Consider the following 21,604-nt stretch of genomic DNA (forward strand, 5'->3'; position numbering starts at 1 on the left):
GGTGCCTCGATAAGAGGTGGATACATGTCGCATCGCTCTCGCCGTCACTTGTCACCACGAATCGTACTTAACGTAGTTTTCTGCAAGCGTCAGCGGAGCGTCAGTCGAGCTAAGTCGGGACAAGTCGCATAAGAGGAGCAACAAAATGCGCATTTCCGGTACCGGGAATCGAACCCGGGCCTCCTGGGTGAGAGCCAGGTATCCTAGCCACTAGACCACACCGGATAACGACGCCAGGGCTCCTCCTGCGAACACAGCAAGCTATACACAATCTACTTGACGACAACGGCAAAAATTAGCGTTTCCACCTTATAGAACGTCGTGCTCTGGACACATTTCGTGGAGACGAACGCCAGCAATCGTGACACCAAACTGCGCCTGTGAATCCTGTCGTTGCACCACGCACTGTGCTGCTACGACAATTTAAGAAAGAGACGCTCACGGCTTGCCGCGCTGTTTTCGTCGCGGGTAATCAGTGCTACGGCTTCCGAGACAGAAAACATTGGCAGCGGTGGGATTCGAACCCACGCCTCCGAAGAGACTGGTGCCTGAAACCAGCGCCTTAGACCGCTCGGCCACGCTACCTACGCGCCACGGCGGTCACAGGAGCTGCGTTCTTACCCACGAGACCACACCGCAATGGCACAAAAACGAGAAGTAAAAATTGGCAGCGGTGGGATTCGAACCCACGCCTCCGAAGAGACTGGTGCCTTAAACCAGCGCCTTAGACCGCTCGGCCACGCTACCTGCGTCAGTGTTCTTCGCTTTTGTGGAAACAGTGCGCGACACAGCTCCCTGTTCTGCTGCAACTGGCTGCTCATCCATTGCACCTCAAACAACTGCCCTTTTCGAATAGAGATTAACTACACAGGCAGCTGCCCGCGCTCTGGTGCGGCGGCATTGCGTGTTGATAATGAACTGGTAGTGCCACCTGCAGCCTGCGGAACATGAGTGAAAAATGAAGAGGGCACTGTGATTTCAAACACTGAGTCACAATCGTCACTGCAGCGACAGCAAGGCAAAACTTTAAAATTTGCCGTGACCAGGATTCGAACCTGGGTTATTGCGGCCACAACGCAATGTCCTAACCACTAGACGATCACGGCCACGGAAGCACCGCCGAGAGCAGTTCTCGCGACTGCAAGTGGCGATGCACAGCAAAGCTCAGCCCACACACCACTGTGTCTCCCCACAGCTGTGTCAGACGCGGTCTCCATTACATGTATACTGGCAAGCGAACGTGTCTGCGCTGTTAGGACACTAAGCAGTGTGGTTAGCTGCATTCAACCCCCGTGGCAATGTCTTGCAGTCCTCCAGCTCTGTTGACCACAGGTAGGTGCCTCGATAAGAGGTGGATACATGTCGCATCGCTCTCGCCGTCACTTGTCACCACGAATCGTACTTAACGTAGTTTTCTGCAAGCGTCAGCGGAGCGTCAGTCGAGCTAAGTCGGGACAAGTCGCATAAGAGGAGCAACAAAATGCGCATTTCCGGTACCGGGAATCGAACCCGGGCCTCCTGGGTGAGAGCCAGGTTTCCTAGCCACTAGACCACACCGGATAACGACGCCAGGGCTCCTCCTGCGAACACAGCAAGCTATACACAATCTACTTGACGACAACGGCAAAAATTAGCGTTTCCACCTTATAGAACGTCGTGCTCTGGACACATTTCGTGGAGACGAACGCCAGCAATCGTGACACCAAACTGCGCCTGTGAATCCTGTCGTTGCACCACGCACTGTGCTGCTACGACAATTTAAGAAAGAGACGCTCACGGCTTGCCGCGCTGTTTTCGTCGCGGGTAATCAGTGCTACGGCTTCCGAGACAGAAAACATTGGCAGCGGTGGGATTCGAACCCACGCCTCCGAAGAGACTGGTGCCTGAAACCAGCGCCTTAGACCGCTCGGCCACGCTACCTACGCGCCACGGCGGTCACAGGAGCTGCGTTCTTACCCACGAGACCACACCGCAATGGCACAAAAACGAGAAGTAAAAATTGGCAGCGGTGGGATTCGAACCCACGCCTCCGAAGAGACTGGTGCCTTAAACCAGCGCCTTAGACCGCTCGGCCACGCTACCTGCGTCAGTGTTCTTCGCTTTTGTGGAAACAGTGCGCGACACAGCTCCCTGTTCTGCTGCAACTGGCTGCTCATCCATTGCACCTCAAACAACTGCCCTTTTCGAATAGAGATTAACTACACAGGCAGCTGCCCGCGCTCTGGTGCGGCGGCATTGCGTGTTGATAATGAACTGGTAGTGCCACCTGCAGCCTGCGGAACATGAGTGAAAAATGAAGAGGGCACTGTGATTTCAAACACTGAGTCACAATCGTCACTGCAGCGACAGCAAGGCAAAACTTTAAAATTTGCCGTGACCAGGATTCGAACCTGGGTTATTGCGGCCACAACGCAATGTCCTAACCACTAGACGATCACGGCCACGGAAGCACCGCCGAGAGCAGTTCTCGCGACTGCAAGTGGCGATGCACAGCAAAGCTCAGCCCACACACCACTGTGTCTCCCCACAGCTGTGTCAGACGCGGTCTCCATTACATGTATACTGGCAAGCGAACGTGTCTGCGCTGTTAGGACACTAAGCAGTGTGGTTAGCTGCATTCAACCCCCGTGGCAATGTCTTGCAGTCCTCCAGCTCTGTTGACCACAGGTAGGTGCCTCGATAAGAGGTGGATACATGTCGCATCGCTCTCGCCGTCACTTGTCACCACGAATCGTACTTAACGTAGTTTTCTGCAAGCGTCAGCGGAGCGTCAGTCGAGCTAAGTCGGGACAAGTCGCATAAGAGGAGCAACAAAATGCGCATTTCCGGTACCGGGAATCGAACCCGGGCCTCCTGGGTGAGAGCCAGGTATCCTAGCCACTAGACCACACCGGATAACGACGCCAGGGCTCCTCCTGCGAACACAGCAAGCTATACACAATCTACTTGACGACAACGGCAAAAATTAGCGTTTCCACCTTATAGAACGTCGTGCTCTGGACACATTTCGTGGAGACGAACGCCAGCAATCGTGACACCAAACTGCGCCTGTGAATCCTGTCGTTGCACCACGCACTGTGCTGCTACGACAATTTAAGAAAGAGACGCTCACGGCTTGCCGCGCTGTTTTCGTCGCGGGTAATCAGTGCTACGGCTTCCGAGACAGAAAACATTGGCAGCGGTGGGATTCGAACCCACGCCTCCGAAGAGACTGGTGCCTGAAACCAGCGCCTTAGACCGCTCGGCCACGCTACCTACGCGCCACGGCGGTCACAGGAGCTGCGTTCTTACCCACGAGACCACACCGCAATGGCACAAAAACGAGAAGTAAAAATTGGCAGCGGTGGGATTCGAACCCACGCCTCCGAAGAGACTGGTGCCTTAAACCAGCGCCTTAGACCGCTCGGCCACGCTACCTGCGTCAGTGTTCTTCGCTTTTGTGGAAACAGTGCGCGACACAGCTCCCTGTTCTGCTGCAACTGGCTGCTCATCCATTGCACCTCAAACAACTGCCCTTTTCGAATAGAGATTAACTACACAGGCAGCTGCCCGCGCTCTGGTGCGGCGGCATTGCGTGTTGATAATGAACTGGTAGTGCCACCTGCAGCCTGCGGAACATGAGTGAAAAATGAAGAGGGCACTGTGATTTCAAACACTGAGTCACAATCGTCACTGCAGCGACAGCAAGGCAAAACTTTAAAATTTGCCGTGACCAGGATTCGAACCTGGGTTATTGCGGCCACAACGCAATGTCCTAACCACTAGACGATCACGGCCACGGAAGCACCGCCGAGAGCAGTTCTCGCGACTGCAAGTGGCGATGCACAGCAAAGCTCAGCCCACACACCACTGTGTCTCCCCACAGCTGTGTCAGACGCGGTCTCCATTACATGTATACTGGCAAGCGAACGTGTCTGCGCTGTTAGGACACTAAGCAGTGTGGTTAGCTGCATTCAACCCCCGTGGCAATGTCTTGCAGTCCTCCAGCTCTGTTGACCACAGGTAGGTGCCTCGATAAGAGGTGGATACATGTCGCATCGCTCTCGCCGTCACTTGTCACCACGAATCGTACTTAACGTAGTTTTCTGCAAGCGTCAGCGGAGCGTCAGTCGAGCTAAGTCGGGACAAGTCGCATAAGAGGAGCAACAAAATGCGCATTTCCGGTACCGGGAATCGAACCCGGGCCTCCTGGGTGAGAGCCAGGTATCCTAGCCACTAGACCACACCGGATAACGACGCCAGGGCTCCTCCTGCGAACACAGCAAGCTATACACAATCTACTTGACGACAACGGCAAAAATTAGCGTTTCCACCTTATAGAACGTCGTGCTCTGGACACATTTCGTGGAGACGAACGCCAGCAATCGTGACACCAAACTGCGCCTGTGAATCCTGTCGTTGCACCACGCACTGTGCTGCTACGACAATTTAAGAAAGAGACGCTCACGGCTTGCCGCGCTGTTTTCGTCGCGGGTAATCAGTGCTACGGCTTCCGAGACAGAAAACATTGGCAGCGGTGGGATTCGAACCCACGCCTCCGAAGAGACTGGTGCCTGAAACCAGCGCCTTAGACCGCTCGGCCACGCTACCTACGCGCCACGGCGGTCACAGGAGCTGCGTTCTTACCCACGAGACCACACCGCAATGGCACAAAAACGAGAAGTAAAAATTGGCAGCGGTGGGATTCGAACCCACGCCTCCGAAGAGACTGGTGCCTTAAACCAGCGCCTTAGACCGCTCGGCCACGCTACCTGCGTCAGTGTTCTTCGCTTTTGTGGAAACAGTGCGCGACACAGCTCCCTGTTCTGCTGCAACTGGCTGCTCATCCATTGCACCTCAAACAACTGCCCTTTTCGAATAGAGATTAACTACACAGGCAGCTGCCCGCGCTCTGGTGCGGCGGCATTGCGTGTTGATAATGAACTGGTAGTGCCACCTGCAGCCTGCGGAACATGAGTGAAAAATGAAGAGGGCACTGTGATTTCAAACACTGAGTCACAATCGTCACTGCAGCGACAGCAAGGCAAAACTTTAAAATTTGCCGTGACCAGGATTCGAACCTGGGTTATTGCGGCCACAACGCAATGTCCTAACCACTAGACGATCACGGCCACGGAAGCACCGCCGAGAGCAGTTCTCGCGACTGCAAGTGGCGATGCACAGCAAAGCTCAGCCCACACACCACTGTGTCTCCCCACAGCTGTGTCAGACGCGGTCTCCATTACATGTATACTGGCAAGCGAACGTGTCTGCGCTGTTAGGACACTAAGCAGTGTGGTTAGCTGCATTCAACCCCCGTGGCAATGTCTTGCAGTCCTCCAGCTCTGTTGACCACAGGTAGGTGCCTCGATAAGAGGTGGATACATGTCGCATCGCTCTCGCCGTCACTTGTCACCACGAATCGTACTTAACGTAGTTTTCTGCAAGCGTCAGCGGAGCGTCAGTCGAGCTAAGTCGGGACAAGTCGCATAAGAGGAGCAACAAAATGCGCATTTCCGGTACCGGGAATCGAACCCGGGCCTCCTGGGTGAGAGCCAGGTATCCTAGCCACTAGACCACACCGGATAACGACGCCAGGGCTCCTCCTGCGAACACAGCAAGCTATACACAATCTACTTGACGACAACGGCAAAAATTAGCGTTTCCACCTTATAGAACGTCGTGCTCTGGACACATTTCGTGGAGACGAACGCCAGCAATCGTGACACCAAACTGCGCCTGTGAATCCTGTCGTTGCACCACGCACTGTGCTGCTACGACAATTTAAGAAAGAGACGCTCACGGCTTGCCGCGCTGTTTTCGTCGCGGGTAATCAGTGCTACGGCTTCCGAGACAGAAAACATTGGCAGCGGTGGGATTCGAACCCACGCCTCCGAAGAGACTGGTGCCTGAAACCAGCGCCTTAGACCGCTCGGCCACGCTACCTACGCGCCACGGCGGTCACAGGAGCTGCGTTCTTACCCACGAGACCACACCGCAATGGCACAAAAACGAGAAGTAAAAATTGGCAGCGGTGGGATTCGAACCCACGCCTCCGAAGAGACTGGTGCCTTAAACCAGCGCCTTAGACCGCTCGGCCACGCTACCTGCGTCAGTGTTCTTCGCTTTTGTGGAAACAGTGCGCGACACAGCTCCCTGTTCTGCTGCAACTGGCTGCTCATCCATTGCACCTCAAACAACTGCCCTTTTCGAATAGAGATTAACTACACAGGCAGCTGCCCGCGCTCTGGTGCGGCGGCATTGCGTGTTGATAATGAACTGGTAGTGCCACCTGCAGCCTGCGGAACATGAGTGAAAAATGAAGAGGGCACTGTGATTTCAAACACTGAGTCACAATCGTCACTGCAGCGACAGCAAGGCAAAACTTTAAAATTTGCCGTGACCAGGATTCGAACCTGGGTTATTGCGGCCACAACGCAATGTCCTAACCACTAGACGATCACGGCCACGGAAGCACCGCCGAGAGCAGTTCTCGCGACTGCAAGTGGCGATGCACAGCAAAGCTCAGCCCACACACCACTGTGTCTCCCCACAGCTGTGTCAGACGCGGTCTCCATTACATGTATACTGGCAAGCGAACGTGTCTGCGCTGTTAGGACACTAAGCAGTGTGGTTAGCTGCATTCAACCCCCGTGGCAATGTCTTGCAGTCCTCCAGCTCTGTTGACCACAGGTAGGTGCCTCGATAAGAGGTGGATACATGTCGCATCGCTCTCGCCGTCACTTGTCACCACGAATCGTACTTAACGTAGTTTTCTGCAAGCGTCAGCGGAGCGTCAGTCGAGCTAAGTCGGGACAAGTCGCATAAGAGGAGCAACAAAATGCGCATTTCCGGTACCGGGAATCGAACCCGGGCCTCCTGGGTGAGAGCCAGGTATCCTAGCCACTAGACCACACCGGATAACGACGCCAGGGCTCCTCCTGCGAACACAGCAAGCTATACACAATCTACTTGACGACAACGGCAAAAATTAGCGTTTCCACCTTATAGAACGTCGTGCTCTGGACACATTTCGTGGAGACGAACGCCAGCAATCGTGACACCAAACTGCGCCTGTGAATCCTGTCGTTGCACCACGCACTGTGCTGCTACGACAATTTAAGAAAGAGACGCTCACGGCTTGCCGCGCTGTTTTCGTCGCGGGTAATCAGTGCTACGGCTTCCGAGACAGAAAACATTGGCAGCGGTGGGATTCGAACCCACGCCTCCGAAGAGACTGGTGCCTGAAACCAGCGCCTTAGACCGCTCGGCCACGCTACCTACGCGCCACGGCGGTCACAGGAGCTGCGTTCTTACCCACGAGACCACACCGCAATGGCACAAAAACGAGAAGTAAAAATTGGCAGCGGTGGGATTCGAACCCACGCCTCCGAAGAGACTGGTGCCTTAAACCAGCGCCTTAGACCGCTCGGCCACGCTACCTGCGTCAGTGTTCTTCGCTTTTGTGGAAACAGTGCGCGACACAGCTCCCTGTTCTGCTGCAACTGGCTGCTCATCCATTGCACCTCAAACAACTGCCCTTTTCGAATAGAGATTAACTACACAGGCAGCTGCCCGCGCTCTGGTGCGGCGGCATTGCGTGTTGATAATGAACTGGTAGTGCCACCTGCAGCCTGCGGAACATGAGTGAAAAATGAAGAGGGCACTGTGATTTCAAACACTGAGTCACAATCGTCACTGCAGCGACAGCAAGGCAAAACTTTAAAATTTGCCGTGACCAGGATTCGAACCTGGGTTATTGCGGCCACAACGCAATGTCCTAACCACTAGACGATCACGGCCACGGAAGCACCGCCGAGAGCAGTTCTCGCGACTGCAAGTGGCGATGCACAGCAAAGCTCAGCCCACACACCACTGTGTCTCCCCACAGCTGTGTCAGACGCGGTCTCCATTACATGTATACTGGCAAGCGAACGTGTCTGCGCTGTTAGGACACTAAGCAGTGTGGTTAGCTGCATTCAACCCCCGTGGCAATGTCTTGCAGTCCTCCAGCTCTGTTGACCACAGGTAGGTGCCTCGATAAGAGGTGGATACATGTCGCATCGCTCTCGCCGTCACTTGTCACCACGAATCGTACTTAACGTAGTTTTCTGCAAGCGTCAGCGGAGCGTCAGTCGAGCTAAGTCGGGACAAGTCGCATAAGAGGAGCAACAAAATGCGCATTTCCGGTACCGGGAATCGAACCCGGGCCTCCTGGGTGAGAGCCAGGTATCCTAGCCACTAGACCACACCGGATAACGACGCCAGGGCTCCTCCTGCGAACACAGCAAGCTATACACAATCTACTTGACGACAACGGCAAAAATTAGCGTTTCCACCTTATAGAACGTCGTGCTCTGGACACATTTCGTGGAGACGAACGCCAGCAATCGTGACACCAAACTGCGCCTGTGAATCCTGTCGTTGCACCACGCACTGTGCTGCTACGACAATTTAAGAAAGAGACGCTCACGGCTTGCCGCGCTGTTTTCGTCGCGGGTAATCAGTGCTACGGCTTCCGAGACAGAAAACATTGGCAGCGGTGGGATTCGAACCCACGCCTCCGAAGAGACTGGTGCCTGAAACCAGCGCCTTAGACCGCTCGGCCACGCTACCTACGCGCCACGGCGGTCACAGGAGCTGCGTTCTTACCCACGAGACCACACCGCAATGGCACAAAAACGAGAAGTAAAAATTGGCAGCGGTGGGATTCGAACCCACGCCTCCGAAGAGACTGGTGCCTTAAACCAGCGCCTTAGACCGCTCGGCCACGCTACCTGCGTCAGTGTTCTTCGCTTTTGTGGAAACAGTGCGCGACACAGCTCCCTGTTCTGCTGCAACTGGCTGCTCATCCATTGCACCTCAAACAACTGCCCTTTTCGAATAGAGATTAACTACACAGGCAGCTGCCCGCGCTCTGGTGCGGCGGCATTGCGTGTTGATAATGAACTGGTAGTGCCACCTGCAGCCTGCGGAACATGAGTGAAAAATGAAGAGGGCACTGTGATTTCAAACACTGAGTCACAATCGTCACTGCAGCGACAGCAAGGCAAAACTTTAAAATTTGCCGTGACCAGGATTCGAACCTGGGTTATTGCGGCCACAACGCAATGTCCTAACCACTAGACGATCACGGCCACGGAAGCACCGCCGAGAGCAGTTCTCGCGACTGCAAGTGGCGATGCACAGCAAAGCTCAGCCCACACACCACTGTGTCTCCCCACAGCTGTGTCAGACGCGGTCTCCATTACATGTATACTGGCAAGCGAACGTGTCTGCGCTATTAGGACACTAAGCAGTGTGGTTAGCTGCATTCAACCCCCGTGGCAATGTCTTGCAGTCCTCCAGCTCTGTTGACCACAGGTAGGTGCCTCGATAAGAGGTGGATACATGTCGCATCGCTCTCGCCGTCACTTGTCACCACGAATCGTACTTAACGTAGTTTTCTGCAAGCGTCAGCGGAGCGTCAGTCGAGCTAAGTCGGGACAAGTCGCATAAGAGGAGCAACAAAATGCGCATTTCCGGTACCGGGAATCGAACCCGGGCCTCCTGGGTGAGAGCCAGGTATCCTAGCCACTAGACCACACCGGATAACGACGCCAGGGCTCCTCCTGCGAACACAGCAAGCTATACACAATCTACTTGACGACAACGGCAAAAATTAGCGTTTCCACCTTATAGAACGTCGTGCTCTGGACACATTTCGTGGAGACGAACGCCAGCAATCGTGACACCAAACTGCGCCTGTGAATCCTGTCGTTGCACCACGCACTGTGCTGCTACGACAATTTAAGAAAGAGACGCTCACGGCTTGCCGCGCTGTTTTCGTCGCGGGTAATCAGTGCTACGGCTTCCGAGACAGAAAACATTGGCAGCGGTGGGATTCGAACCCACGCCTCCGAAGAGACTGGTGCCTGAAACCAGCGCCTTAGACCGCTCGGCCACGCTACCTACGCGCCACGGCGGTCACAGGAGCTGCGTTCTTACCCACGAGACCACACCGCAATGGCACAAAAACGAGAAGTAAAAATTGGCAGCGGTGGGATTCGAACCCACGCCTCCGAAGAGACTGGTGCCTTAAACCAGCGCCTTAGACCGCTCGGCCACGCTACCTGCGTCAGTGTTCTTCGCTTTTGTGGAAACAGTGCGCGACACAGCTCCCTGTTCTGCTGCAACTGGCTGCTCATCCATTGCACCTCAAACAACTGCCCTTTTCGAATAGAGATTAACTACACAGGCAGCTGCCCGCGCTCTGGTGCGGCGGCATTGCGTGTTGATAATGAACTGGTAGTGCCACCTGCAGCCTGCGGAACATGAGTGAAAAATGAAGAGGGCACTGTGATTTCAAACACTGAGTCACAATCGTCACTGCAGCGACAGCAAGGCAAAACTTTAAAATTTGCCGTGACCAGGATTCGAACCTGGGTTATTGCGGCCACAACGCAATGTCCTAACCACTAGACGATCACGGCCACGGAAGCACCGCCGAGAGCAGTTCTCGCGACTGCAAGTGGCGATGCACAGCAAAGCTCAGCCCACACACCACTGTGTCTCCCCACAGCTGTGTCAGACGCGGTCTCCATTACATGTATACTGGCAAGCGAACGTGTCTGCGCTGTTAGGACACTAAGCAGTGTGGTTAGCTGCATTCAACCCCCGTGGCAATGTCTTGCAGTCCTCCAGCTCTGTTGACCACAGGTAGGTGCCTCGATAAGAGGTGGATACATGTCGCATCGCTCTCGCCGTCACTTGTCACCACGAATCGTACTTAACGTAGTTTTCTGCAAGCGTCAGCGGAGCGTCAGTCGAGCTAAGTCGGGACAAGTCGCATAAGAGGAGCAACAAAATGCGCATTTCCGGTACCGGGAATCGAACCCGGGCCTCCTGGGTGAGAGCCAGGTATCCTAGCCACTAGACCACACCGGATAACGACGCCAGGGCTCCTCCTGCGAACACAGCAAGCTATACACAATCTACTTGACGACAACGGCAAAAATTAGCGTTTCCACCTTATAGAACGTCGTGCTCTGGACACATTTCGTGGAGACGAACGCCAGCAATCGTGACACCAAACTGCGCCTGTGAATCCTGTCGTTGCACCACGCACTGTGCTGCTACGACAATTTAAGAAAGAGACGCTCACGGCTTGCCGCGCTGTTTTCGTCGCGGGTAATCAGTGCTACGGCTTCCGAGACAGAAAACATTGGCAGCGGTGGGATTCGAACCCACGCCTCCGAAGAGACTGGTGCCTGAAACCAGCGCCTTAGACCGCTCGGCCACGCTACCTACGCGCCACGGCGGTCACAGGAGCTGCGTTCTTACCCACGAGACCACACCGCAATGGCACAAAAACGAGAAGTAAAAATTGGCAGCGGTGGGATTCGAACCCACGCCTCCGAAGAGACTGGTGCCTTAAACCAGCGCCTTAGACCGCTCGGCCACGCTACCTGCGTCAGTGTTCTTCGCTTTTGTGGAAACAGTGCGCGACACAGCTCCCTGTTCTGCTGCAACTGGCTGCTCATCCATTGCACCTCAAACAACTGCCCTTTTCGAATAGAGATTAACTACACAGGCAGCTGCCCGCGCTCTGGTGCGGCGGCATTGCGTGTTGATAATGAACTGGTAGTGCCACCTGCAGCCTGCGGAACATGAGTGAAAAATGAAGAGGGCACTGTGATTTCAAACACTGAGTCACAATCGTCACTGCAGCGACAGCAAGGCAAAACTTTAAAATTTGCCGTGACCAGGATTCGAACCTGGGTTATTGCGGCCACAACGCAATGTCCTAACCACTAGACGATCACGGCCACGGAAGCACCGCCGAGAGCAGTTCTCGCGACTGCAAGTGGCGATGCACAGCAAAGCTCAGCCCACACACCACTGTGTCTCCCCACAGCTGTGTCAGACGCGGTCTCCATTACATGTATACTGGCAAGCGAACGTGTCTGCGCTGTTAGGACACTAAGCAGTGTGGTTAGCTGCATTCAACCCCCGTGGCAATGTCTTGCAGTCCTCCAGCTCTGTTGACCACAGGTAGGTGCCTCGATAAGAGGTGGATACATGTCGCATCGCTCTCGCCGTCACTTGTCACCACGAATCGTACTTAACGTAGTTTTCTGCAAGCGTCAGCGGAGCGTCAGTCGAGCTAAGTCGGGACAAGTCGCATAAGAGGAGCAACAAAATGCGCATTTCCGGTACCGGGAATCGAACCCGGGCCTCCTGGGTGAGAGCCAGGTATCCTAGCCACTAGACCACACCGGATAACGACGCCAGGGCTCCTCCTGCGAACACAGCAAGCTATACACAATCTACTTGACGACAACGGCAAAAATTAGCGTTTCCACCTTATAGAACGTCGTGCTCTGGACACATTTCGTGGAGACGAACGCCAGCAATCGTGACACCAAACTGCGCCTGTGAATCCTGTCGTTGCACCACGCACTGTGCTGCTACGACAATTTAAGAAAGAGACGCTCACGGCTTGCCGCGCTGTTTTCGTCGCGGGTAATCAGTGCTACGGCTTCCGAGACAGAAAACATTGGCAGCGGTGGGATTCGAACCCACGCCTCCGAAGAGACTGGTGCCTGAAACCAGCGCCTTAGACCGCTCGGCCACGCTACCTACGCGCCACGGCGGTCACAGGAGCTGCGTTCTTACCCACGAGACCACACCGCAATGGCACAAAAACGAGAAGTAAAAATTGGCAGCGGTGGGATTCGAACCCACGCCTCCGAAGAGACTGGTGCCTTAAACCAGCGCCTTAGACCGCTCGGCCACGCTACCTGCGTCAGTGTTCTTCGCTTTTGTGGAAACAGTGCGCGACACAGCTCCCTGTTCTGCTGCAACTGGCTGCTCATCCATTGCACCTCAAACAACTGCCCTTTTCGAATAGAGATTAACTACACAGGCAGCTGCCCGCGCTCTGGTGCGGCGGCATTGCGTGTTGATAATGAACTGGTAGTGCCACCTGCAGCCTGCGGAACATGAGTGAAAAATGAAGAGGGCACTGTGATTTCAAACACTGAGTCACAATCGTCACTGCAGCGACAGCAAGGCAAAACTTTAAAATTTGCCGTGACCAGGATTCGAACCTGGGTTATTGCGGCCACAACGCAATGTCCTAACCACTAGACGATCACGGCCACGGAAGCACCGCCGAGAGCAGTTCTCGCGACTGCAAGTGGCGATGCACAGCAAAGCTCAGCCCACACACCACTGTGTCTCCCCACAGCTGTGTCAGACGCGGTCTCCATTACATGTATACTGGCAAGCGAACGTGTCTGCGCTGTTAGGACACTAAGCAGTGTGGTTAGCTGCATTCAACCCCCGTGGCAATGTCTTGCAGTCCTCCAGCTCTGTTGACCACAGGTAGGTGCCTCGATAAGAGGTGGATACATGTCGCATCGCTCTCGCCGTCACTTGTCACCACGAATCGTACTTAACGTAGTTTTCTGCAAGCGTCAGCGGAGCGTCAGTCGAGCTAAGTCAGGACAAGTCGCATAAGAGGAGCAACAAAATGCGCATTTCCGGTACCGGGAATCGAACCCGGGCCTCCTGGGTGAGAGCCAGGTATCCTAGCCACTAGACCACACCGGATAACGACGCCAGGGCTCCTCCTGCGAACACAGCAAGCTATACACAATCTACTTGACGACAACGGCAAAAATTAGCGTTTCCACTTTATAGAACGTCGTGCTCTGGACACATTTCGTGGAGACGAACGCCAGCAATCGTGACACCAAACTGCGCCTGTGAATCCTGTCGTTGCACCACGCACTGTGCTGCTACGACAATTTAAGAAAGAGACGCTCACGGCTTGCCGCGCTGTTTTCGTCGCGGGTAATCAGTGCTACGGCTTCCGAGACAGAAAACATTGGCAGCGGTGGGATTCGAACCCACGCCTCCGAAGAGACTGGTGCCTGAAACCAGCGCCTTAGACCGCTCGGCCACGCTACCTACGCGCCACGGCGGTCACAGGAGCTGCGTTCTTACCCACGAGACCACACCGCAATGGCACAAAAACGAGAAGTAAAAATTGGCAGCGGTGGGATTCGAACCCACGCCTCCGAAGAGACTGGTGCCTTAAACCAGCGCCTTAGACCGCTCGGCCACGCTACCTGCGTCAGTGTTCTTCGCTTTTGTGGAAACAGTGCGCGACACAGCTCCCTGTTCTGCTGCAACTGGCTGCTCATCCATTGCACCTCAAACAACTGCCCTTTTCGAATAGAGATTAACTACACAGGCAGCTGCCCGCGCTCTGGTGCGGCGGCATTGCGTGTTGATAATGAACTGGTAGTGCCACCTGCAGCCTGCGGAACATGAGTGAAAAATGAAGAGGGCACTGTGATTTCAAACACTGAGTCACAATCGTCACTGCAGCGACAGCAAGGCAAAACTTTAAAATTTGCCGTGACCAGGATTCGAACCTGGGTTATTGCGGCCACAACGCAATGTCCTAACCACTAGACGATCACGGCCACGGAAGCACCGCCGAGAGCAGTTCTCGCGACTGCAAGTGGCGATGCACAGCAAAGCTCAGCCCACACACCACTGTGTCTCCCCACAGCTGTGTCAGACGCGGTCTCCATTACATGTATACTGGCAAGCGAACGTGTCTGCGCTGTTAGGACACTAAGCAGTGTGGTTAGCTGCATTCAACCCCCGTGGCAATGTCTTGCAGTCCTCCAGCTCTGTTGACCACAGGTAGGTGCCTCGATAAGAGGTGGATACATGTCGCATCGCTCTCGCCGTCACTTGTCACCACGAATCGTACTTAACGTAGTTTTCTGCAAGCGTCAGCGGAGCGTCAGTCGAGCTAAGTCAGGACAAGTCGCATAAGAGGAGCAACAAAATGCGCATTTCCGGTACCGGGAATCGAACCCGGGCCTCCTGGGTGAGAGCCAGGTATCCTAGCCACTAGACCACACCGGATAACGACGCCAGGGCTCCTCCTGCGAACACAGCAAGCTATACACAATCTACTTGACGACAACGGCAAAAATTAGCGTTTCCACTTTATAGAACGTCGTGCTCTGGACACATTTCGTGGAGACGAACGCCAGCAATCGTGACACCAAACTGCGCCTGTGAATCCTGTCGTTGCACCACGCACTGTGCTGCTACGACAATTTAAGAAAGAGACGCTCACGGCTTGCCGCGCTGTTTTCGTCGCGGGTAATCAGTGCTACGGCTTCCGAGACAGAAAACATTGGCAGCGGTGGGATTCGAACCCACGCCTCCGAAGAGACTGGTGCCTGAAACCAGCGCCTTAGACCGCTCGGCCACGCTACCTACGCGCCACGGCGGTCACAGGAGCTGCGTTCTTACCCACGAGACCACACCGCAATGGCACAAAAACGAGAAGTAAAAATTGGCAGCGGTGGGATTCGAACCCACGCCTCCGAAGAGACTGGTGCCTTAAACCAGCGCCTTAGACCGCTCGGCCACGCTACCTGCGTCAGTGTTCTTCGCTTTTGTGGAAACAGTGCGCGACACAGCTCCCTGTTCTGCTGCAACTGGCTGCTCATCCATTGCACCTCAAACAACTGCCCTTTTCGAATAGAGATTAACTACACAGGCAGCTGCCCGCGCTCTGGTGCGGCGGCATTGCGTGTTGATAATGAACTGGTAGTGCCACCTGCAGCCTGCGGAACATGAGTGAAAAATGAAGAGGGCACTGTGATTTCAAACACTGAGTCACAATCGTCACTGCAGCGACAGCAAGGCAAAACTTTAAAATTTGCCGTGACCAGGATTCGAACCTGGGTTATTGCGGCCACAACGCAATGTCCTAACCACTAGACGATCACGGCCACGGAAGCACCGCCGAGAGCAGTTCTCGCGACTGCAAGTGGCGATGCACAGCAAAGCTCAGCCCACACACCACTGTGTCTCCCCACAGCTGTGTCAGACGCGGTCTCCATTACATGTATACTGGCAAGCGAACGTGTCTGCGCTGTTAGGACACTAAGCAGTGTGGTTAGCTGCATTCAACCCCCGTGGCAATGTCTTGCAGTCCTCCAGCTCTGTTGACCACAGGTAGGTGCCTCGATAAGAGGTGGATACATGTCGCATCGCTCTCGCCGTCACTTGTCACCACGAATCGTACTTAACGTAGTTTTCTGCAAGCGTCAGCGGAGCGTCAGTCGAGCTAAGTCGGGACAAGTCGCATAAGAGGAGCAACAAAATGCGCATTTCCGGTACCGGGAATCGAACCCGGGCCTCCTGGGTGAGAGCCAGGTATCCTAGCCACTAGACCACACCGGATAACGACGCCAGGGCTCCTCCTGCGAACACAGCAAGCTATACACAATCTACTTGACGACAACGGCAAAAATTAGCGTTTCCACTTTATAGAACGTCGTGCTCTGGACACATTTCGTGGAGACGAACGCCAGCAATCGTGACACCAAACTGCGCCTGTGAATCCTGTCGTTGCACCACGCACTGTGCTGCTACGACAATTTAAGAAAGAGACGCTCACGGCTTGCCGCGCTGTTTTCGTCGCGGGTAATCAGTGCTACGGCTTCCGAGACAGAAAACATTGGCAGCGGTGGGATTCGAACCCACGCCTCCGAAGAGACTGGTGCCTGAAACCAGCGCCTTAGACCGCTCGGCCACGCTACCTACGCGCCACGGCGGTCACAGGAGCTGCGTTCTTACCCACGAGACCACACCGCAATGGCACAAAAACGAGAAGTAAAAATTGGCAGCGGTGGGATTCGAACCCACGCCTCCGAAGAGACTGGTGCCTTAAACCAGCGCCTTAGACCGCTCGGCCACGCTACCTGCGTCAGTGTTCTTCGCTTTTGTGGAAACAGTGCGCGACACAGCTCCCTGTTCTGCTGCAACTGGCTGCTCATCCATTGCACCTCAAACAACTGCCCTTTTCGAATAGAGATTAACTACACAGGCAGCTGCCCGCGCTCTGGTGCGGCGGCATTGCGTGTTGATAATGAACTGGTAGTGCCACCTGCAGCCTGCGGAACATGAGTGAAAAATGAAGAGGGCACTGTGATTTCAAACACTGAGTCACAATCGTCACTGCAGCGACAGCAAGGCAAAACTTTAAAATTTGCCGTGACCAGGATTCGAACCTGGGTTATTGCGGCCACAACGCAATGTCCTAACCACTAGACGATCACGGCCACGGAAGCACCGCCGAGAGCAGTTCTCGCGACTGCAAGTGGCGATGCACAGCAAAGCTCAGCCCACACACCACTGTGTCTCCCCACAGCTGTGTCAGACGCGGTCTCCATTACATGTATACTGGCAAGCGAACGTGTCTGCGCTGTTAGGACACTAAGCAGTGTGGTTAGCTGCATTCAACCCCCGTGGCAATGTCTTGCAGTCCTCCAGCTCTGTTGACCACAGGTAGGTGCCTCGATAAGAGGTGGATACATGTCGCATCGCTCTCGCCGTCACTTGTCACCACGAATCGTACTTAACGTAGTTTTCTGCAAGCGTCAGCGGAGCGTCAGTCGAGCTAAGTCGGGACAAGTCGCATAAGAGGAGCAACAAAATGCGCATTTCCGGTACCGGGAATCGAACCCGGGCCTCCTGGGTGAGAGCCAGGTATCCTAGCCACTAGACCACACCGGATAACGACGCCAGGGCTCCTCCTGCGAACACAGCAAGCTATACACAATCTACTTGACGACAACGGCAAAAATTAGCGTTTCCACCTTATAGAACGTCGTGCTCTGGACACATTTCGTGGAGACGAACGCCAGCAATCGTGACACCAAACTGCGCCTGTGAATCCTGTCGTTGCACCACGCACTGTGCTGCTACGACAATTTAAGAAAGAGACGCTCACGGCTTGCCGCGCTGTTTTCGTCGCGGGTAATCAGTGCTACGGCTTCCGAGACAGAAAACATTGGCAGCGGTGGGATTCGAACCCACGCCTCCGAAGAGACTGGTGCCTGAAACCAGCGCCTTAGACCGCTCGGCCACGCTACCTACGCGCCACGGCGGTCACAGGAGCTGCGTTCTTACCCACGAGACCACACCGCAATGGCACAAAAACGAGAAGTAAAAATTGGCAGCGGTGGGATTCGAACCCACGCCTCCGAAGAGACTGGTGCCTTAAACCAGCGCCTTAGACCGCTCGGCCACGCTACCTGCGTCAGTGTTCTTCGCTTTTGTGGAAACAGTGCGCGACACAGCTCCCTGTTCTGCTGCAACTGGCTGCTCATCCATTGCACCTCAAACAACTGCCCTTTTCGAATAGAGATTAACTACACAGGCAGCTGCCCGCGCTCTGGTGCGGCGGCATTGCGTGTTGATAATGAACTGGTAGTGCCACCTGCAGCCTGCGGAACATGAGTGAAAAATGAAGAGGGCACTGTGATTTCAAACACTGAGTCACAATCGTCACTGCAGCGACAGCAAGGCAAAACTTTAAAATTTGCCGTGACCAGGATTCGAACCTGGGTTATTGCGGCCACAACGCAATGTCCTAACCACTAGACGATCACGGCCACGGAAGCACCGCCGAGAGCAGTTCTCGCGACTGCAAGTGGCGATGCACAGCAAAGCTCAGCCCACACACCACTGTGTCTCCCCACAGCTGTGTCAGACGCGGTCTCCATTACATGTATACTGGCAAGCGAACGTGTCTGCGCTGTTAGGACACTAAGCAGTGTGGTTAGCTGCATTCAACCCCCGTGGCAATGTCTTGCAGTCCTCCAGCTCTGTTGACCACAGGTAGGTGCCTCGATAAGAGGTGGATACATGTCGCATCGCTCTCGCCGTCACTTGTCACCACGAATCGTACTTAACGTAGTTTTCTGCAAGCGTCAGCGGAGCGTCAGTCGAGCTAAGTCGGGACAAGTCGCATAAGAGGAGCAACAAAATGCGCATTTCCGGTACCGGGAATCGAACCCGGGCCTCCTGGGTGAGAGCCAGGTATCCTAGCCACTAGACCACACCGGATAACGACGCCAGGGCTCCTCCTGCGAACACAGCAAGCTATACACAATCTACTTGACGACAACGGCAAAAATTAGCGTTTCCACCTTATAGAACGTCGTGCTCTGGACACATTTCGTGGAGACGAACGCCAGCAATCGTGACACCAAACTGCGCCTGTGAATCCTGTCGTTGCACCACGCACTGTGCTGCTACGACAATTTAAGAAAGAGACGCTCACGGCTTGCCGCGCTGTTTTCGTCGCGGGTAATCAGTGCTACGGCTTCCGAGACAGAAAACATTGGCAGCGGTGGGATTCGAACCCACGCCTCCGAAGAGACTGGTGCCTGAAACCAGCGCCTTAGACCGCTCGGCCACGCTACCTACGCGCCACGGCGGTCACAGGAGCTGCGTTCTTACCCACGAGACCACACCGCAATGGCACAAAAACGAGAAGTAAAAATTGGCAGCGGTGGGATTCGAACCCACGCCTCCGAAGAGACTGGTGCCTTAAACCAGCGCCTTAGACCGCTCGGCCACGCTACCTGCGTCAGTGTTCTTCGCTTTTGTGGAAACAGTGCGCGACACAGCTCCCTGTTCTGCTGCAACTGGCTGCTCATCCATTGCACCTCAAACAACTGCCCTTTTCGAATAGAGATTAACTACACAGGCAGCTGCCCGCGCTCTGGTGCGGCGGCATTGCGTGTTGATAATGAACTGGTAGTGCCACCTGCAGCCTGCGGAACATGAGTGAAAAATGAAGAGGGCACTGTGATTTCAAACACTGAGTCACAATCGTCACTGCAGCGACAGCAAGGCAAAACTTTAAAATTTGCCGTGACCAGGATTCGAACCTGGGTTATTGCGGCCACAACGCAATGTCCTAACCACTAGACGATCACGGCCACGGAAGCACCGCCGAGAGCAGTTCTCGCGACTGCAAGTGGCGATGCACAGCAAAGCTCAGCCCACACACCACTGTGTCTCCCCACAGCTGTGTCAGACGCGGTCTCCATTACATGTATACTGGCAAGCGAACGTGTCTGCGCTGTTAGGACACTAAGCAGTGTGGTTAGCTGCATTCAACCCCCGTGGCAATGTCTTGCAGTCCTCCAGCTCTGTTGACCACAGGTAGGTGCCTCGATAAGAGGTGGATACATGTCGCATCGCTCTCGCCGTCACTTGTCACCACGAATCGTACTTAACGTAGTTTTCTGCAAGCGTCAGCGGAGCGTCAGTCGAGCTAAGTCGGGACAAGTCGCATAAGAGGAGCAACAAAATGCGCATTTCCGGTACCGGGAATCGAACCCGGGCCTCCTGGGTGAGAGCCAGGTATCCTAGCCACTAGACCACACCGGATAACGACGCCAGGGCTCCTCCTGCGAACACAGCAAGCTATACACAATCTACTTGACGACAACGGCAAAAATTAGCGTTTCCACCTTATAGAACGTCGTGCTCTGGACACATTTCGTGGAGACGAACGCCAGCAATCGTGACACCAAACTGCGCCTGTGAATCCTGTCGTTGCACCACGCACTGTGCTGCTACGACAATTTAAGAAAGAGACGCTCACGGCTTGCCGCGCTGTTTTCGTCGCGGGTAATCAGTGCTACGGCTTCCGAGACAGAAAACATTGGCAGCGGTGGGATTCGAACCCACGCCTCCGAAGAGACTGGTGCCTGAAACCAGCGCCTTAGACCGCTCGGCCACGCTACCTACGCGCCACGGCGGTCACAGGAGCTGCGTTCTTACCCACGAGACCACACCGCAATGGCACAAAAACGAGAAGTAAAAATTGGCAGCGGTGGGATTCGAACCCACGCCTCCGAAGAGACTGGTGCCTTAAACCAGCGCCTTAGACCGCTCGGCCACGCTACCTGCGTCAGTGTTCTTCGCTTTTGTGGAAACAGTGCGCGACACAGCTCCCTGTTCTGCTGCAACTGGCTGCTCATCCATTGCACCTCAAACAACTGCCCTTTTCGAATAGAGATTAACTACACAGGCAGCTGCCCGCGCTCTGGTGCGGCGGCATTGCGTGTTGATAATGAACTGGTAGTGCCACCTGCAGCCTGCGGAACATGAGTGAAAAATGAAGAGGGCACTGTGATTTCAAACACTGAGTCACAATCGTCACTGCAGCGACAGCAAGGCAAAACTTTAAAATTTGCCGTGACCAGGATTCGAACCTGGGTTATTGCGGCCACAACGCAATGTCCTAACCACTAGACGATCACGGCCACGGAAGCACCGCCGAGAGCAGTTCTCGCGACTGCAAGTGGCGATGCACAGCAAAGCTCAGCCCACACACCACTGTGTCTCCCCACAGCTGTGTCAGACGCGGTCTCCATTACATGTATACTGGCAAGCGAACGTGTCTGCGCTGTTAGGACACTAAGCAGTGTGGTTAGCTGCATTCAACCCCCGTGGCAATGTCTTGCAGTCCTCCAGCTCTGTTGACCACAGGTAGGTGCCTCGATAAGAGGTGGATACATGTCGCATCGCTCTCGCCGTCACTTGTCACCACGAATCGTACTTAACGTAGTTTTCTGCAAGCGTCAGCGGAGCGTCAGTCGAGCTAAGTCGGGACAAGTCGCATAAGAGGAGCAACAAAATGCGCATTTCCGGTACCGGGAATCGAACCCGGGCCTCCTGGGTGAGAGCCAGGTATCCTAGCCACTTTTTTTTTTTTTTTTTTTTTTTTTTTTAACCC

General features: G+C 54.6%; 64 non-coding genes across 64 annotated transcripts; all 64 read right to left on the reverse strand.

Moving 5' to 3' along the window:
- Positions 1–153: 153 nt before the first annotated feature.
- On the reverse strand, positions 154–225 carry Trnae-cuc. Its single transcript has one exon. It is a non-coding gene; the product is annotated as a tRNA-Glu (tRNA).
- A 278-nt stretch (positions 226–503) lies between these two features.
- Trnal-cag lies at positions 504–585 on the reverse strand. Its single transcript has one exon. It is a non-coding gene; the product is annotated as a tRNA-Leu (tRNA).
- An 80-nt stretch (positions 586–665) lies between these two features.
- Positions 666–747, reverse strand: Trnal-aag. The gene has a single exon. It is a non-coding gene; the product is annotated as a tRNA-Leu (tRNA).
- Positions 748–1,034: 287 nt separating this feature from the next.
- Trnah-gug lies at positions 1,035–1,106 on the reverse strand. The gene has a single exon. It is a non-coding gene; the product is annotated as a tRNA-His (tRNA).
- Positions 1,107–1,488: 382 nt separating this feature from the next.
- Positions 1,489–1,560, reverse strand: Trnae-cuc. Its single transcript has one exon. It is a non-coding gene; the product is annotated as a tRNA-Glu (tRNA).
- Positions 1,561–1,838: 278 nt separating this feature from the next.
- Positions 1,839–1,920, reverse strand: Trnal-cag. The gene has a single exon. It is a non-coding gene; the product is annotated as a tRNA-Leu (tRNA).
- An 80-nt stretch (positions 1,921–2,000) lies between these two features.
- Positions 2,001–2,082, reverse strand: Trnal-aag. Its single transcript has one exon. It is a non-coding gene; the product is annotated as a tRNA-Leu (tRNA).
- A 287-nt stretch (positions 2,083–2,369) lies between these two features.
- On the reverse strand, positions 2,370–2,441 carry Trnah-gug. The gene has a single exon. It is a non-coding gene; the product is annotated as a tRNA-His (tRNA).
- A 382-nt stretch (positions 2,442–2,823) lies between these two features.
- On the reverse strand, positions 2,824–2,895 carry Trnae-cuc. Its single transcript has one exon. It is a non-coding gene; the product is annotated as a tRNA-Glu (tRNA).
- A 278-nt stretch (positions 2,896–3,173) lies between these two features.
- Trnal-cag lies at positions 3,174–3,255 on the reverse strand. The gene has a single exon. It is a non-coding gene; the product is annotated as a tRNA-Leu (tRNA).
- Positions 3,256–3,335: 80 nt separating this feature from the next.
- On the reverse strand, positions 3,336–3,417 carry Trnal-aag. Its single transcript has one exon. It is a non-coding gene; the product is annotated as a tRNA-Leu (tRNA).
- A 287-nt stretch (positions 3,418–3,704) lies between these two features.
- On the reverse strand, positions 3,705–3,776 carry Trnah-gug. Its single transcript has one exon. It is a non-coding gene; the product is annotated as a tRNA-His (tRNA).
- A 382-nt stretch (positions 3,777–4,158) lies between these two features.
- Trnae-cuc lies at positions 4,159–4,230 on the reverse strand. Its single transcript has one exon. It is a non-coding gene; the product is annotated as a tRNA-Glu (tRNA).
- A 278-nt stretch (positions 4,231–4,508) lies between these two features.
- On the reverse strand, positions 4,509–4,590 carry Trnal-cag. The gene has a single exon. It is a non-coding gene; the product is annotated as a tRNA-Leu (tRNA).
- An 80-nt stretch (positions 4,591–4,670) lies between these two features.
- Positions 4,671–4,752, reverse strand: Trnal-aag. The gene has a single exon. It is a non-coding gene; the product is annotated as a tRNA-Leu (tRNA).
- A 287-nt stretch (positions 4,753–5,039) lies between these two features.
- On the reverse strand, positions 5,040–5,111 carry Trnah-gug. The gene has a single exon. It is a non-coding gene; the product is annotated as a tRNA-His (tRNA).
- A 382-nt stretch (positions 5,112–5,493) lies between these two features.
- Trnae-cuc lies at positions 5,494–5,565 on the reverse strand. Its single transcript has one exon. It is a non-coding gene; the product is annotated as a tRNA-Glu (tRNA).
- Positions 5,566–5,843: 278 nt separating this feature from the next.
- On the reverse strand, positions 5,844–5,925 carry Trnal-cag. The gene has a single exon. It is a non-coding gene; the product is annotated as a tRNA-Leu (tRNA).
- Positions 5,926–6,005: 80 nt separating this feature from the next.
- Positions 6,006–6,087, reverse strand: Trnal-aag. Its single transcript has one exon. It is a non-coding gene; the product is annotated as a tRNA-Leu (tRNA).
- Positions 6,088–6,374: 287 nt separating this feature from the next.
- Trnah-gug lies at positions 6,375–6,446 on the reverse strand. The gene has a single exon. It is a non-coding gene; the product is annotated as a tRNA-His (tRNA).
- A 382-nt stretch (positions 6,447–6,828) lies between these two features.
- On the reverse strand, positions 6,829–6,900 carry Trnae-cuc. The gene has a single exon. It is a non-coding gene; the product is annotated as a tRNA-Glu (tRNA).
- Positions 6,901–7,178: 278 nt separating this feature from the next.
- Positions 7,179–7,260, reverse strand: Trnal-cag. Its single transcript has one exon. It is a non-coding gene; the product is annotated as a tRNA-Leu (tRNA).
- Positions 7,261–7,340: 80 nt separating this feature from the next.
- On the reverse strand, positions 7,341–7,422 carry Trnal-aag. The gene has a single exon. It is a non-coding gene; the product is annotated as a tRNA-Leu (tRNA).
- Positions 7,423–7,709: 287 nt separating this feature from the next.
- Trnah-gug lies at positions 7,710–7,781 on the reverse strand. The gene has a single exon. It is a non-coding gene; the product is annotated as a tRNA-His (tRNA).
- A 382-nt stretch (positions 7,782–8,163) lies between these two features.
- Positions 8,164–8,235, reverse strand: Trnae-cuc. The gene has a single exon. It is a non-coding gene; the product is annotated as a tRNA-Glu (tRNA).
- Positions 8,236–8,513: 278 nt separating this feature from the next.
- Positions 8,514–8,595, reverse strand: Trnal-cag. The gene has a single exon. It is a non-coding gene; the product is annotated as a tRNA-Leu (tRNA).
- An 80-nt stretch (positions 8,596–8,675) lies between these two features.
- On the reverse strand, positions 8,676–8,757 carry Trnal-aag. Its single transcript has one exon. It is a non-coding gene; the product is annotated as a tRNA-Leu (tRNA).
- Positions 8,758–9,044: 287 nt separating this feature from the next.
- Trnah-gug lies at positions 9,045–9,116 on the reverse strand. Its single transcript has one exon. It is a non-coding gene; the product is annotated as a tRNA-His (tRNA).
- Positions 9,117–9,498: 382 nt separating this feature from the next.
- Positions 9,499–9,570, reverse strand: Trnae-cuc. Its single transcript has one exon. It is a non-coding gene; the product is annotated as a tRNA-Glu (tRNA).
- Positions 9,571–9,848: 278 nt separating this feature from the next.
- Trnal-cag lies at positions 9,849–9,930 on the reverse strand. The gene has a single exon. It is a non-coding gene; the product is annotated as a tRNA-Leu (tRNA).
- Positions 9,931–10,010: 80 nt separating this feature from the next.
- On the reverse strand, positions 10,011–10,092 carry Trnal-aag. The gene has a single exon. It is a non-coding gene; the product is annotated as a tRNA-Leu (tRNA).
- Positions 10,093–10,379: 287 nt separating this feature from the next.
- Positions 10,380–10,451, reverse strand: Trnah-gug. Its single transcript has one exon. It is a non-coding gene; the product is annotated as a tRNA-His (tRNA).
- A 382-nt stretch (positions 10,452–10,833) lies between these two features.
- Positions 10,834–10,905, reverse strand: Trnae-cuc. Its single transcript has one exon. It is a non-coding gene; the product is annotated as a tRNA-Glu (tRNA).
- Positions 10,906–11,183: 278 nt separating this feature from the next.
- Trnal-cag lies at positions 11,184–11,265 on the reverse strand. The gene has a single exon. It is a non-coding gene; the product is annotated as a tRNA-Leu (tRNA).
- An 80-nt stretch (positions 11,266–11,345) lies between these two features.
- On the reverse strand, positions 11,346–11,427 carry Trnal-aag. The gene has a single exon. It is a non-coding gene; the product is annotated as a tRNA-Leu (tRNA).
- A 287-nt stretch (positions 11,428–11,714) lies between these two features.
- Trnah-gug lies at positions 11,715–11,786 on the reverse strand. The gene has a single exon. It is a non-coding gene; the product is annotated as a tRNA-His (tRNA).
- A 382-nt stretch (positions 11,787–12,168) lies between these two features.
- Trnae-cuc lies at positions 12,169–12,240 on the reverse strand. The gene has a single exon. It is a non-coding gene; the product is annotated as a tRNA-Glu (tRNA).
- A 278-nt stretch (positions 12,241–12,518) lies between these two features.
- Positions 12,519–12,600, reverse strand: Trnal-cag. The gene has a single exon. It is a non-coding gene; the product is annotated as a tRNA-Leu (tRNA).
- An 80-nt stretch (positions 12,601–12,680) lies between these two features.
- Positions 12,681–12,762, reverse strand: Trnal-aag. The gene has a single exon. It is a non-coding gene; the product is annotated as a tRNA-Leu (tRNA).
- Positions 12,763–13,049: 287 nt separating this feature from the next.
- Trnah-gug lies at positions 13,050–13,121 on the reverse strand. Its single transcript has one exon. It is a non-coding gene; the product is annotated as a tRNA-His (tRNA).
- A 382-nt stretch (positions 13,122–13,503) lies between these two features.
- On the reverse strand, positions 13,504–13,575 carry Trnae-cuc. The gene has a single exon. It is a non-coding gene; the product is annotated as a tRNA-Glu (tRNA).
- Positions 13,576–13,853: 278 nt separating this feature from the next.
- On the reverse strand, positions 13,854–13,935 carry Trnal-cag. The gene has a single exon. It is a non-coding gene; the product is annotated as a tRNA-Leu (tRNA).
- Positions 13,936–14,015: 80 nt separating this feature from the next.
- On the reverse strand, positions 14,016–14,097 carry Trnal-aag. Its single transcript has one exon. It is a non-coding gene; the product is annotated as a tRNA-Leu (tRNA).
- A 287-nt stretch (positions 14,098–14,384) lies between these two features.
- Trnah-gug lies at positions 14,385–14,456 on the reverse strand. Its single transcript has one exon. It is a non-coding gene; the product is annotated as a tRNA-His (tRNA).
- Positions 14,457–14,838: 382 nt separating this feature from the next.
- On the reverse strand, positions 14,839–14,910 carry Trnae-cuc. The gene has a single exon. It is a non-coding gene; the product is annotated as a tRNA-Glu (tRNA).
- Positions 14,911–15,188: 278 nt separating this feature from the next.
- On the reverse strand, positions 15,189–15,270 carry Trnal-cag. Its single transcript has one exon. It is a non-coding gene; the product is annotated as a tRNA-Leu (tRNA).
- Positions 15,271–15,350: 80 nt separating this feature from the next.
- Trnal-aag lies at positions 15,351–15,432 on the reverse strand. The gene has a single exon. It is a non-coding gene; the product is annotated as a tRNA-Leu (tRNA).
- Positions 15,433–15,719: 287 nt separating this feature from the next.
- Trnah-gug lies at positions 15,720–15,791 on the reverse strand. The gene has a single exon. It is a non-coding gene; the product is annotated as a tRNA-His (tRNA).
- Positions 15,792–16,173: 382 nt separating this feature from the next.
- Positions 16,174–16,245, reverse strand: Trnae-cuc. Its single transcript has one exon. It is a non-coding gene; the product is annotated as a tRNA-Glu (tRNA).
- Positions 16,246–16,523: 278 nt separating this feature from the next.
- Positions 16,524–16,605, reverse strand: Trnal-cag. The gene has a single exon. It is a non-coding gene; the product is annotated as a tRNA-Leu (tRNA).
- Positions 16,606–16,685: 80 nt separating this feature from the next.
- Trnal-aag lies at positions 16,686–16,767 on the reverse strand. The gene has a single exon. It is a non-coding gene; the product is annotated as a tRNA-Leu (tRNA).
- A 287-nt stretch (positions 16,768–17,054) lies between these two features.
- On the reverse strand, positions 17,055–17,126 carry Trnah-gug. Its single transcript has one exon. It is a non-coding gene; the product is annotated as a tRNA-His (tRNA).
- A 382-nt stretch (positions 17,127–17,508) lies between these two features.
- Positions 17,509–17,580, reverse strand: Trnae-cuc. The gene has a single exon. It is a non-coding gene; the product is annotated as a tRNA-Glu (tRNA).
- A 278-nt stretch (positions 17,581–17,858) lies between these two features.
- Trnal-cag lies at positions 17,859–17,940 on the reverse strand. Its single transcript has one exon. It is a non-coding gene; the product is annotated as a tRNA-Leu (tRNA).
- Positions 17,941–18,020: 80 nt separating this feature from the next.
- Positions 18,021–18,102, reverse strand: Trnal-aag. Its single transcript has one exon. It is a non-coding gene; the product is annotated as a tRNA-Leu (tRNA).
- Positions 18,103–18,389: 287 nt separating this feature from the next.
- Positions 18,390–18,461, reverse strand: Trnah-gug. The gene has a single exon. It is a non-coding gene; the product is annotated as a tRNA-His (tRNA).
- Positions 18,462–18,843: 382 nt separating this feature from the next.
- Trnae-cuc lies at positions 18,844–18,915 on the reverse strand. Its single transcript has one exon. It is a non-coding gene; the product is annotated as a tRNA-Glu (tRNA).
- Positions 18,916–19,193: 278 nt separating this feature from the next.
- Positions 19,194–19,275, reverse strand: Trnal-cag. The gene has a single exon. It is a non-coding gene; the product is annotated as a tRNA-Leu (tRNA).
- Positions 19,276–19,355: 80 nt separating this feature from the next.
- Positions 19,356–19,437, reverse strand: Trnal-aag. The gene has a single exon. It is a non-coding gene; the product is annotated as a tRNA-Leu (tRNA).
- Positions 19,438–19,724: 287 nt separating this feature from the next.
- Positions 19,725–19,796, reverse strand: Trnah-gug. The gene has a single exon. It is a non-coding gene; the product is annotated as a tRNA-His (tRNA).
- Positions 19,797–20,178: 382 nt separating this feature from the next.
- Positions 20,179–20,250, reverse strand: Trnae-cuc. Its single transcript has one exon. It is a non-coding gene; the product is annotated as a tRNA-Glu (tRNA).
- A 278-nt stretch (positions 20,251–20,528) lies between these two features.
- On the reverse strand, positions 20,529–20,610 carry Trnal-cag. Its single transcript has one exon. It is a non-coding gene; the product is annotated as a tRNA-Leu (tRNA).
- An 80-nt stretch (positions 20,611–20,690) lies between these two features.
- Positions 20,691–20,772, reverse strand: Trnal-aag. Its single transcript has one exon. It is a non-coding gene; the product is annotated as a tRNA-Leu (tRNA).
- A 287-nt stretch (positions 20,773–21,059) lies between these two features.
- On the reverse strand, positions 21,060–21,131 carry Trnah-gug. The gene has a single exon. It is a non-coding gene; the product is annotated as a tRNA-His (tRNA).
- Between the last annotated feature and the right edge of the window lie 473 nt (positions 21,132–21,604).

This window comes from Schistocerca piceifrons, unplaced genomic scaffold, assembly GCF_021461385.2.
Source record: "Schistocerca piceifrons isolate TAMUIC-IGC-003096 unplaced genomic scaffold, iqSchPice1.1 HiC_scaffold_1962, whole genome shotgun sequence".
Taxonomy (NCBI): Eukaryota; Metazoa; Arthropoda; class Insecta; order Orthoptera; family Acrididae; genus Schistocerca; species Schistocerca piceifrons.